At 37.8% G+C, this 9099-nt stretch overlaps 1 non-coding gene across 1 annotated transcript; it reads right to left on the bottom strand.

Annotated features, from left to right (window-relative positions):
- Nucleotides 1-7945: 7945 nt before the first annotated feature.
- LOC131840087 (small nucleolar RNA U13) lies at nucleotides 7946-8051 on the bottom strand. The gene has a single exon (XR_009357197.1). It is a non-coding gene; the product is annotated as a small nucleolar RNA U13 (small nucleolar RNA).
- Between the last annotated feature and the right edge of the window lie 1048 nt (nucleotides 8052-9099).

Genomic DNA, 9099 nt, shown 5'->3' on the forward strand with positions numbered 1-9099 from the left:
GGTCAGCTACTCAATTCTGCTATGTATGAAACAGCCATAGACAATACCTAAAGAAATTGGTATAATTGTGTTCTAATAAAACTTTATTTGTGGACACTGCAATAAGAATTTCACATAGTTTTCATGTGTGATAAATATTTTTCCTTTTTTAAAAACTATTTAATGTTTAAACAATGCTTAGTTTCTAGCTTACAAGATAGGCAGCAGGCAAGATCTGACCCACAGGCTATGGTTTGCCAACATACTGCATATAAAATATATACATAACATTTTAAGAAAAAGTTAAAGGAGGGGGCGCCTGGGTGGCTCAGTGGGTTAAAGCCTCTGCCTTAAGCTCAGGCCATGATCTCAGGGTCCTGGGATCGAGCCCTGTATTGGGCTTTCTGCTCATTGGGGAGCCTGCTTCCCCCTCCCTCTCTCTGCCTGACTCTCTGCCTGCTTGTGATCTCTGTCTATCAAATAAGTAAATAAAATTAAAAGAAAGAAAGAAAAAGTTAAAGGAGGGGTACCTGGCTGGCTCAGTTGGAACAGTATGCAACTCTTAATCTCAGGGTCACAAGCTTGAACCCCACATTGGGTGTAGAGATTACTTAAATAAATAAAAACTTTTTAAAAAAAGTAATAATGTTATTGAATTTTTTTCTATATCTATTGAGATGATCATATTGCCTTTAATCTCTTGATGTAGCAAATCACACTGATTTTCTTTCTTTTCTTCTTTTGTGGGGGGAGTGGGGGGAGAGGGAAAGAATCTTAGTAGGCTCCACATGCAGTGCGGGCTGGACAGCGGGGTGAGTCGTGGGTTGAGCTTACAAACCTGAGATCATAACCTGAGCTGAAATCAACAGTTGGACACTTAACTGACTGAGCCACCCAGGTGTCCCATACACTAGCTGATTTTCTAATGTTGAACCAATCCTGCAGTCTTATAATCAACTTGTCAATGTTATATGGTCTTTATCTATGTCTTGTGGTATTCAGTTTGCTAATATTTTGTTTTAGGATTTTTGGCAACTGTGTTCTTAAGTGCAAGGGCTTATAAATTGCATTTCTTACACTGAACATGTCTATTTTTCATATCACCATTATACCAAACTTCAGAAAACGAGTCAAGGACTGTTTCCCCTCATTCTCTATCCCTTGAAAGTGTATTAGAACTCACTAATAAATTGTAATGGTAATTGGTAATTGGTAACCTTGGTAGGTTTCCTTTCATGCACGGAAGGATGTTAAAATACCAATTCAATTTTTTTATGATTTTAATCGCTTTCCCTAAATTCGTTCATTTGTGTATTCTTTCCTTTTAATTTCTGCTTATCATTTATTATTTCATTATTATATGTAATATAACATTGAGTTACATATTGAATTAATATTGAATATAATATTACATTATATCCCTTTTCCCCCACTCTCTTTGGTTTTATTCTTTTTTTAAAGATTTATTTATTTGAGAGAGAGAGACACACACACAAAGACAGAGATGGGGTGAGGAAGGGGCATAGAGAATCCCAAGCAGACTCCGTGCAGAGGTGACACAGGGCTTGATCTCATGACCCTGAGATCATGACCTGAGCCAAAACCAAGAGTGGGGCACTCAACTGACTGTGCCACCCAAGAGCCCCTTGTTTTAATATTCTTTTTTAAGATTCTTATTTATTTATTTGAGAGAGAGAGCATGAGACGGGAGAAGGTCAGAGGGAGAAGCAGACTTCCAATGGAGCTGGGAGCCTGATGCAGGACTCAATCCCAGAACTCTGGGATCATGACCTGAGCCAAAGGCAGTTGCTTAACCAACTGAGCCACCCAGACACCCAGTCTTTTGATCTCTTTTCCAATCTCATAGATTTGAGATTAGCATAGCTCATTAACTTTTTGGTATACTTTTCTTTCTAATATAACCATAGTGAATTATGCATTTTCCTCTAAGAATTCCTCTCCAGAATGTTTGATACGTATTTTCATTACCATCCAAATTTAAGTATTGTAAAATTACCATTTACAATTTCTTCTCTGAGCCATGTTGTTTTAACAAGTATATTTATAACATTTCCAATCATGTAATATTTTAAAAAATTTTTAACATGCATTCTTAACTCACTCACATTGTATTTAGAGAATATGATCTGTGTATTTCTGCTCTTTTTTTTTTTTTTAAAGATTTTATTTATTTATTTGACAGAGAGAAATCACAAGTAGACGGAGAGGCAGGCAGAGAGAGAGAGAGGGAAGCAGGCTCCCCGCCAAGCAGAGAGCCCGCCACGGGACCCGATCCCAGGACCCTGAGATCATGACCCGAGCCGAAGGCAGTAGCCCAACCCACTGAACCACCCAGGCGCCCCTATTTCCGCTCTTTTAAAATTTCTATTTATTTATTTATTTATTTATTTATTTATTTATTTATTTTCAGAAAGAGAAAGAGTGTGTATGTGTGTTTGTGAACATAGGGAGGGGCTGAGGGAGAAGGAGAGAATCTCAAGCAGACTGCAGTTGGAACATGGAACCTGACTCCATGGGGCCAGAACCCATGATCCCAAGATCATGACCCAAGCTGAAACCAAGAGTTGGATGCTCAACTGATTGAGCCACCTAGGTGGCCCTGCATAGACCAGTTCTTTAAAAAGTTCTCAAACTTGTTTTTTGGCCTGGTAAGTTTTGACATAAATGTTTTACGGCAAACTTCCAGGAATGTAAGTAATTCAGTTGTCGGGTATGGGAGTCTACATGTGTTTATTAGATCAAACTTGTTAGTTGTACTGTTCAGATCTTCTATATTTCCATTGCTATCTTTTATGATTGACCTATTAATTATTGATACAGATGTATCAAATTCCCCATTATGGTAGTGGATTTCCTGAGACTCCTTGCAGTCGTGGCAACTTTCACTTTGCGTATTTTAAAGCTGTGCTATGAGACCCATAGGACCTTGAATTATTAAATCTCAATGAAACTAATCTTCTATCCATGTGTGTATCCTTATCACAGTAGTGCTTTTTGCTTTAAAAATCTAAATTGTCTGATATGAATATAGTCATGCTACCTTAGTATTGGTTAGTATTTGCTTAGTATATATTTTTACATCCTTTGACTTTTAGTCTTTCTCTCTTTTTTTAATGACTTTGGCAGTGGTGTGCTGGCAGATGCTTAACAATGAGCTCTCTGGGGAGGGGAGTGGAGCCTGATTTCTAGCATTTACTGGTTTCTGTTGTGCCAACGCTCCCCCCCTGGGTTTCAAGATAAAATGCAGGACACCCAGTTAAATCTGAACTTCAGATAAGCAAGGAATCATTTTTTATATAAATACATCCCAAATATTGCATGGAACATGCTTGTATTTTAAAAGTATTTGCTATTTATTTGAAATTCAAATTTAACTGGTTGTCCTGTATTTTTACTTGCTAAATCTGGCAGTCCTACTCCCACCAACATGTCATTGACTGCAAAGTTGGGAAGAAATGTTCATAATCAACTGGTTTTAAAATAGCTTCTATTGGGACGCCTGGGTGGCTCAGTTGGTTAAGCAGCTGCCTTCGGCTCAGGTCATGATCCCAGCGTCCTGGGATCGAGTCCCACATCGGGCTCTTTGCTCAGCAGGGAGCCTGCTTCTCCCTCTGCCTCTGCCTGCCATTCTGTCTGCCTGTGCTTGCTCTCTCCCCCTCTCTCTCTCTGATAAATAAATAAAATTAAAAAAAAAAAATAAAAAAAAAATAGCTTCTATTAAAACATAATTCCCACATAATACAATTCACCCATTGAAATGGACGGTTCATCAGTTTTAATATATTCAGATTTACACACCTGCTACCACAACCCTCAATTTTCAAAGATGTTCATCGCCCAAAATGAACCCTTGTAATTATTAACATTCACTAACCTCCAACCATCCCCCCTGTTTCTGTCCTAGGCAACTGCTGATTTATTTTCCATCTTTATAGATTTGCCTCTTCTGGACATGTCACATAAGTGGAATCATACAATATGCTGTGTGTGTGTGTGTGTGTGTGTGTGTGTGTGTCAGTCTGTCTGTCTGTGTTCTTTCACCTAGCACATGTTTTCAAGGTCCATATGTGTTGTAGCATGTTCACTTATCCATTTATCAATTGATGAACATTTTTTGTTTCTACATGGGGGCAATTATGAAAAATGCTGCTGGAATAGTCAGCTCTTGTGAGCTGTAAGAGCCCTAGTAACCACCACCACTGCCCTTCCACCACCGACCCCCGACTCCTCCCAAGTTGAGGTGTTTCTTAGAGGTGGCACAGGGTACCATATTATAATCCCCTATTACCTATCTCTGTCTCCCTCTAGCTGATCAGCTACACAAAAAGAATACTGTTCACTATAATTACATTTCCTAAAGCAGTTGCCTGATATTTGATGTTTAATTAATACTGTGTGCGTGAATGAAGTACAATATGGTGGTTAAGAAAGATGACACTCTGAGTCATTTAAATCTCACCTATGCCACCTATGTAAATGCAGAAAAGTGAGCAGGTTAACATTTCTAAGACCTGTTTTTTTTCCTGGTAAGACAGGAAGGACACTGGCACCTTCATTAGTAGGATTTTATGAGCATTTACCATGTGCCTGGCATATTTTAATACTCAATAACAGATAGTTACTGTGATTTGTGTCAGACATTGATAACCCATCAGATCTGGTGATCTCCCAATTCCTCAGCCATAGTCATCCTTCACAAAGTGTGGCGGGACCACCACAGGTCCCAGGACCACCTTTGGATTTGTCATCACCCACAGCTACTTCATTGCAGATAAACTGAACTCCCAGACTCCAGTCTCTGATAACAACCTTACTCAAGGAAATTGTATAACCAATATTGAGATTGTTCTTTTCAAAAACAAACAAACAAAAAAAGCCAGTTTAGGAAGAAAATACTATCTAGTTATCATATGTATTTCTGTTCTGATTAGCAAGGTAGAATGTTTTCAGTTGATTGGAAATATACATTTCTTTTGTGACTTTTTATGTCTTTTGCTCATTTTCTACTTGTATGTTAATCTCTGTCCTATGCATTTGTAGGGGCACTTAATGTATTAGGAATATTAATTCTTTGTCCAGGATATATTTTATAACTGATTTTTCCAACTTTGCCTTCATCTTTGAGCTTTTTGTGGTACTTTAAAACATATAGAATTTTTCTTATTTCTAGGAAGCAAAAAATATCAATTTTGCCTATTAAAGTTATATGACTTAGAATGTGAAATTCCCACATGTTTTTCACTTTCTGCCCACTCCGTGAAAACCACTGGTAATGATTTAGTATATCCCCAAAACACATGTATTTATATTCAATATATACCACCAACTGTCTGCTCTTTTCCACTCTTAATGCTGCCAACTGGTCTACGCCACCATTATCTCTTGCCTCTCTTCCTCCCCTTCCTCTCGAAGTCATTGTTCATATAATAGAATGGTCATATTTAACATAAATGACTCTTTTCTAAACATACACTAGCATACAGGTCATTAACACACAGTGCATACATACGATTCAGCTCTGTTCTATTCTCACTTAACAGTTTATGTTGAACTTCTGTCTTCAGATGTTACAGTAGTATTCAAAACTAAGTTTAGCTCCTATACTTGAACTTTTTACCATTCTGCCACATCAAAGACCTTAAAAATATGTATATATTTGATATTTAAAGGGCTTTTAAATTTAATTTTTAATTAACTTTTTATGATAGAAAAGAATTTTAAGATTTATCTATTTGTTTTAGAGAGAGAGTGTACAAGCAGGGGGGGAGGCAGAGGGAGAGGAAGTTTTTAAAAAAGATTTCCTTGCTTATCTGAAATTCAAATTTAATTGGGCATCCTGTATTTTTATGAAATCTTGTGGCCCTATGCCTGTCATTGGTGCAAGGTGGCTATTCCAGCTGTAGTTTTCTACAGCTGTAGCCATGGGAAGGAGGAGCATATCTTTAGTTCTAAGGGAGAGTTTAAGGGCAGAACCTGGACATGTCACATATTTCTACTTTTATCCCATGGTCCCTGAGCCACATGGCCTCACGGAGCTTCTAGGGAGGCTAGAAAATGGAGTATTTGGCTGGGCAGGTAGCTGGCCATCTAAAACCCTATTTCTATGGAAGAACAGAAAAATGGTTATCATGGAACAACTAGTGGCCTGACATAGATAACAATCCCTCCATCACCAGATACAGTCACTAGAGGCACCCAACCCATTTCCCCACTCCAACCTGTGGATGGGCACGTGACCCAAAATTCGGCAATTCTGTCTCTGAAACTGAAATATTGAGCTAAATGATACAAAGACTTCAAATAGTCCATTCATCCTGATTGTAGTGACCTGAGGAATTTAAACATATGGCTTTATGTTATTCAGATCTCTACCAGAGTTTTTCTGGTTCCTGAGCTTGTCCTAAGTCTTGTCTTCCCAGATCCAGATTGTCCTTGCATGCTCTAAGATTTCTTTTCCCCCCACTTAAGTTATTCAGAATTGTTTTCTGTGCCTAGCAATCATAGAACTCCAACCGATCAAAGGACAAGTCTGGATGGATTTCAAGGTGAGGAGAAATAAAAGTAGTTCCCTACCCCTGTGGATTTCTGTCTAAGCACATTTCACTTCAGCATTGCAATCTTCAGACTTAAAAGTAACAAGGCAACTATAATATCAAAGACAGTAGCTTAAACAGAGAAAGAAATGAAAATGAAATCTGATTAAGCTAATATTAGCATTTCCTCTGTGCCTCCTTGTGGACATTACTGATTTCTCTAATATTTGCAGCTACTCTTTGCTTCATTAAGTTTTATATGTATTATCTCATTAAATGCTTGCAACAAAAATAATTAGGCATTCTTATTATTCCCATTTTGCAGATGGGGAAAATGGGGCTTAGAAAGTTAAGTGGCTTGCCTAAGGTCCCATAACTAGAAACAGTTGTAGCTAGTATTCAAAACTAAGTTTAACTCCTACACTTGAACTTTTTACCATTCTGCAATACCACAGACCTTAAAAAAATAAAAATATTTTTTTGAACTTTTTGAACTTTTGAACTTGAACTTTATACCATTCTGCCATACCACAGACCTTAAAAAAATAAAAATAAAAAAGAATTTAAAAAATAAATAAAAATTTAAAAATAAAAATATTAAAAAAATAAAATAAAAAATAAAAATAATAAAAATAAAAAATATTTAAAGAGCTTCTTAGTTTAATTTTTAACTAACTTTTTATTTTAGAAATTTTTTGTTAAAGATTTATCTATTTGTTTTAGAGAGAGAGGGCACCAGCAGGGGGAAAGGCAGAGGGAGAGGAAGAGAGAGATAGAGAGAGAAGCAAACTCCCTGCTGAGTGGGGAGCCCAACTCAAGGCTCTGTCTCAGGACCCCAAGATCATGACCTGAGCTGAAATCAAGAGTCAGACACTTAACCAGAGCCACCCAAGCGCCCCACAGAAAGTTGTACATATGTAAGAATAGAATAGTGTAATGAAGCATCCCCATACCCATCAATGATCATTCCCATCCAACCATTTTTTTTTTCATGGATCCTCTCCTCAAATTCACACTTCATTTTCCTTTATCTTACAGTATTTAAAAATGAATCCCAGACATCCTATCTCATCACCTATAAATGCCTTACAATGTTTCTCTAGTGTATGAGAACTTAGAAAAAAAGCATAATAGCATTATCATGCCCTCCCAAATTCATACACATTCCTTCATACATTTAATATCCAATGCAAGTTCACCTTTCCCTGATTGTCTCAGAAATATCTTTTTACAGTTGTTCTAATAAAAATTCAAATATGGGGCACACATTACATATTTAGACATTCTCTTAGGTTTCTTAATTTATGACAATTCTCCTTCTCTCTCTCTTTTTTTTTTTTTTTTTTTTTTTAAGCCATGTGTTTGTTGAAGAGAAATGGGATTTTGTTCTGGGGGAATTTTTTTGCTTTTCACTTCAGATGGGTAAGGTACCAATTATGTTGTGACAATGTCTGAGGGAAGCACATTCCACCTGGTGGCTGAACACCCAGTCATCACACCTGTGAACAACAAAAGGTTCTGTCTTGTGGCATTGCTAATACTCCGAGTTGGCTAATGGCATCCTCCTGGTGTCATTAGCAAGTTCTTCCATCTCCCATCTTTTCCATCACCTGCCAGTTAGTTCAAGAGGTTTGAGTAAATTCAGGTTCAAAATTATTATTATTATTTTGTTTTGGAAAGACTACTCCATAGGTGTAATAACTACTTTTTAACTAAATGGTGTAACTGCTCTATTAAATGTGCTCAGTCTAAAATTAGGAAAACAGCTTTTCTTCTCCCACCTCTGCCTTTATTTTATCTTTTTAATTTTGTTTATTTATTTATTTATTTAGAGCACAAGCTGGGGGGAGGGGCAAAGGGAGAGGAAGAAAGAGAATCTTAAACAGGTTCTATGTTCAGCACAGAGCCTGACTTGGGGCTTGATCTCATGGGGCTGGATCTCACAACCCTGAGCTGAAATCAAGAATTGAACACTTAACTGCCTGAGTCCAGGCACCCTTATTTTGTTTAATTTTTAGTTTTTTTAAGTAATCTCTACACCCAACATGGGACTTGAACTTCCAACCCCAAGATCAAGAGTCGCAGGCTCAACTGACTGAGCCAGCTCAGTACCCTCTCCCACCTCCTCCTTTTTTTTTTTTTTTTTTTTTTTTTTTGGTCAGAGAGAGAACACATGCCCACACAAGCAGGGGGAGTGGCAGGCAGAAGGAAAAGCAGACTCCCAGCTGAGCATGGAGCCCAATGGGAGACTCAATCCCAGGACCTTCAGATCAGGACCTGAGCTAGAGGCAGATGCTTAACTGACTGAGCTACCCGGGGGCCCCTCACCTCTGCCTTTTTAAAAGATCTCCCTTCTGTGCCCCCAGTGACATTTCAGGCAGGTCCCTTACCTTTAGGGTCACTTTCAGATGTGAGAAGAGTCTCATTTTCAGTTATGCAAAATTCCAGTCCAACCTAAATTCACTTTAATTTTCATTAAATCCAAATCTCACTATTTCTCTTATTATGGGATGGCCTGTCCTTTTATCTCATTTAGTAGAGTGTCTCCCCACCTTGTCCCCTTGGT

This window comes from Mustela lutreola, chromosome 8 (genome assembly GCF_030435805.1).
Source record: "Mustela lutreola isolate mMusLut2 chromosome 8, mMusLut2.pri, whole genome shotgun sequence".
NCBI classification, from domain to species: Eukaryota; Metazoa; Chordata; class Mammalia; order Carnivora; family Mustelidae; genus Mustela; species Mustela lutreola.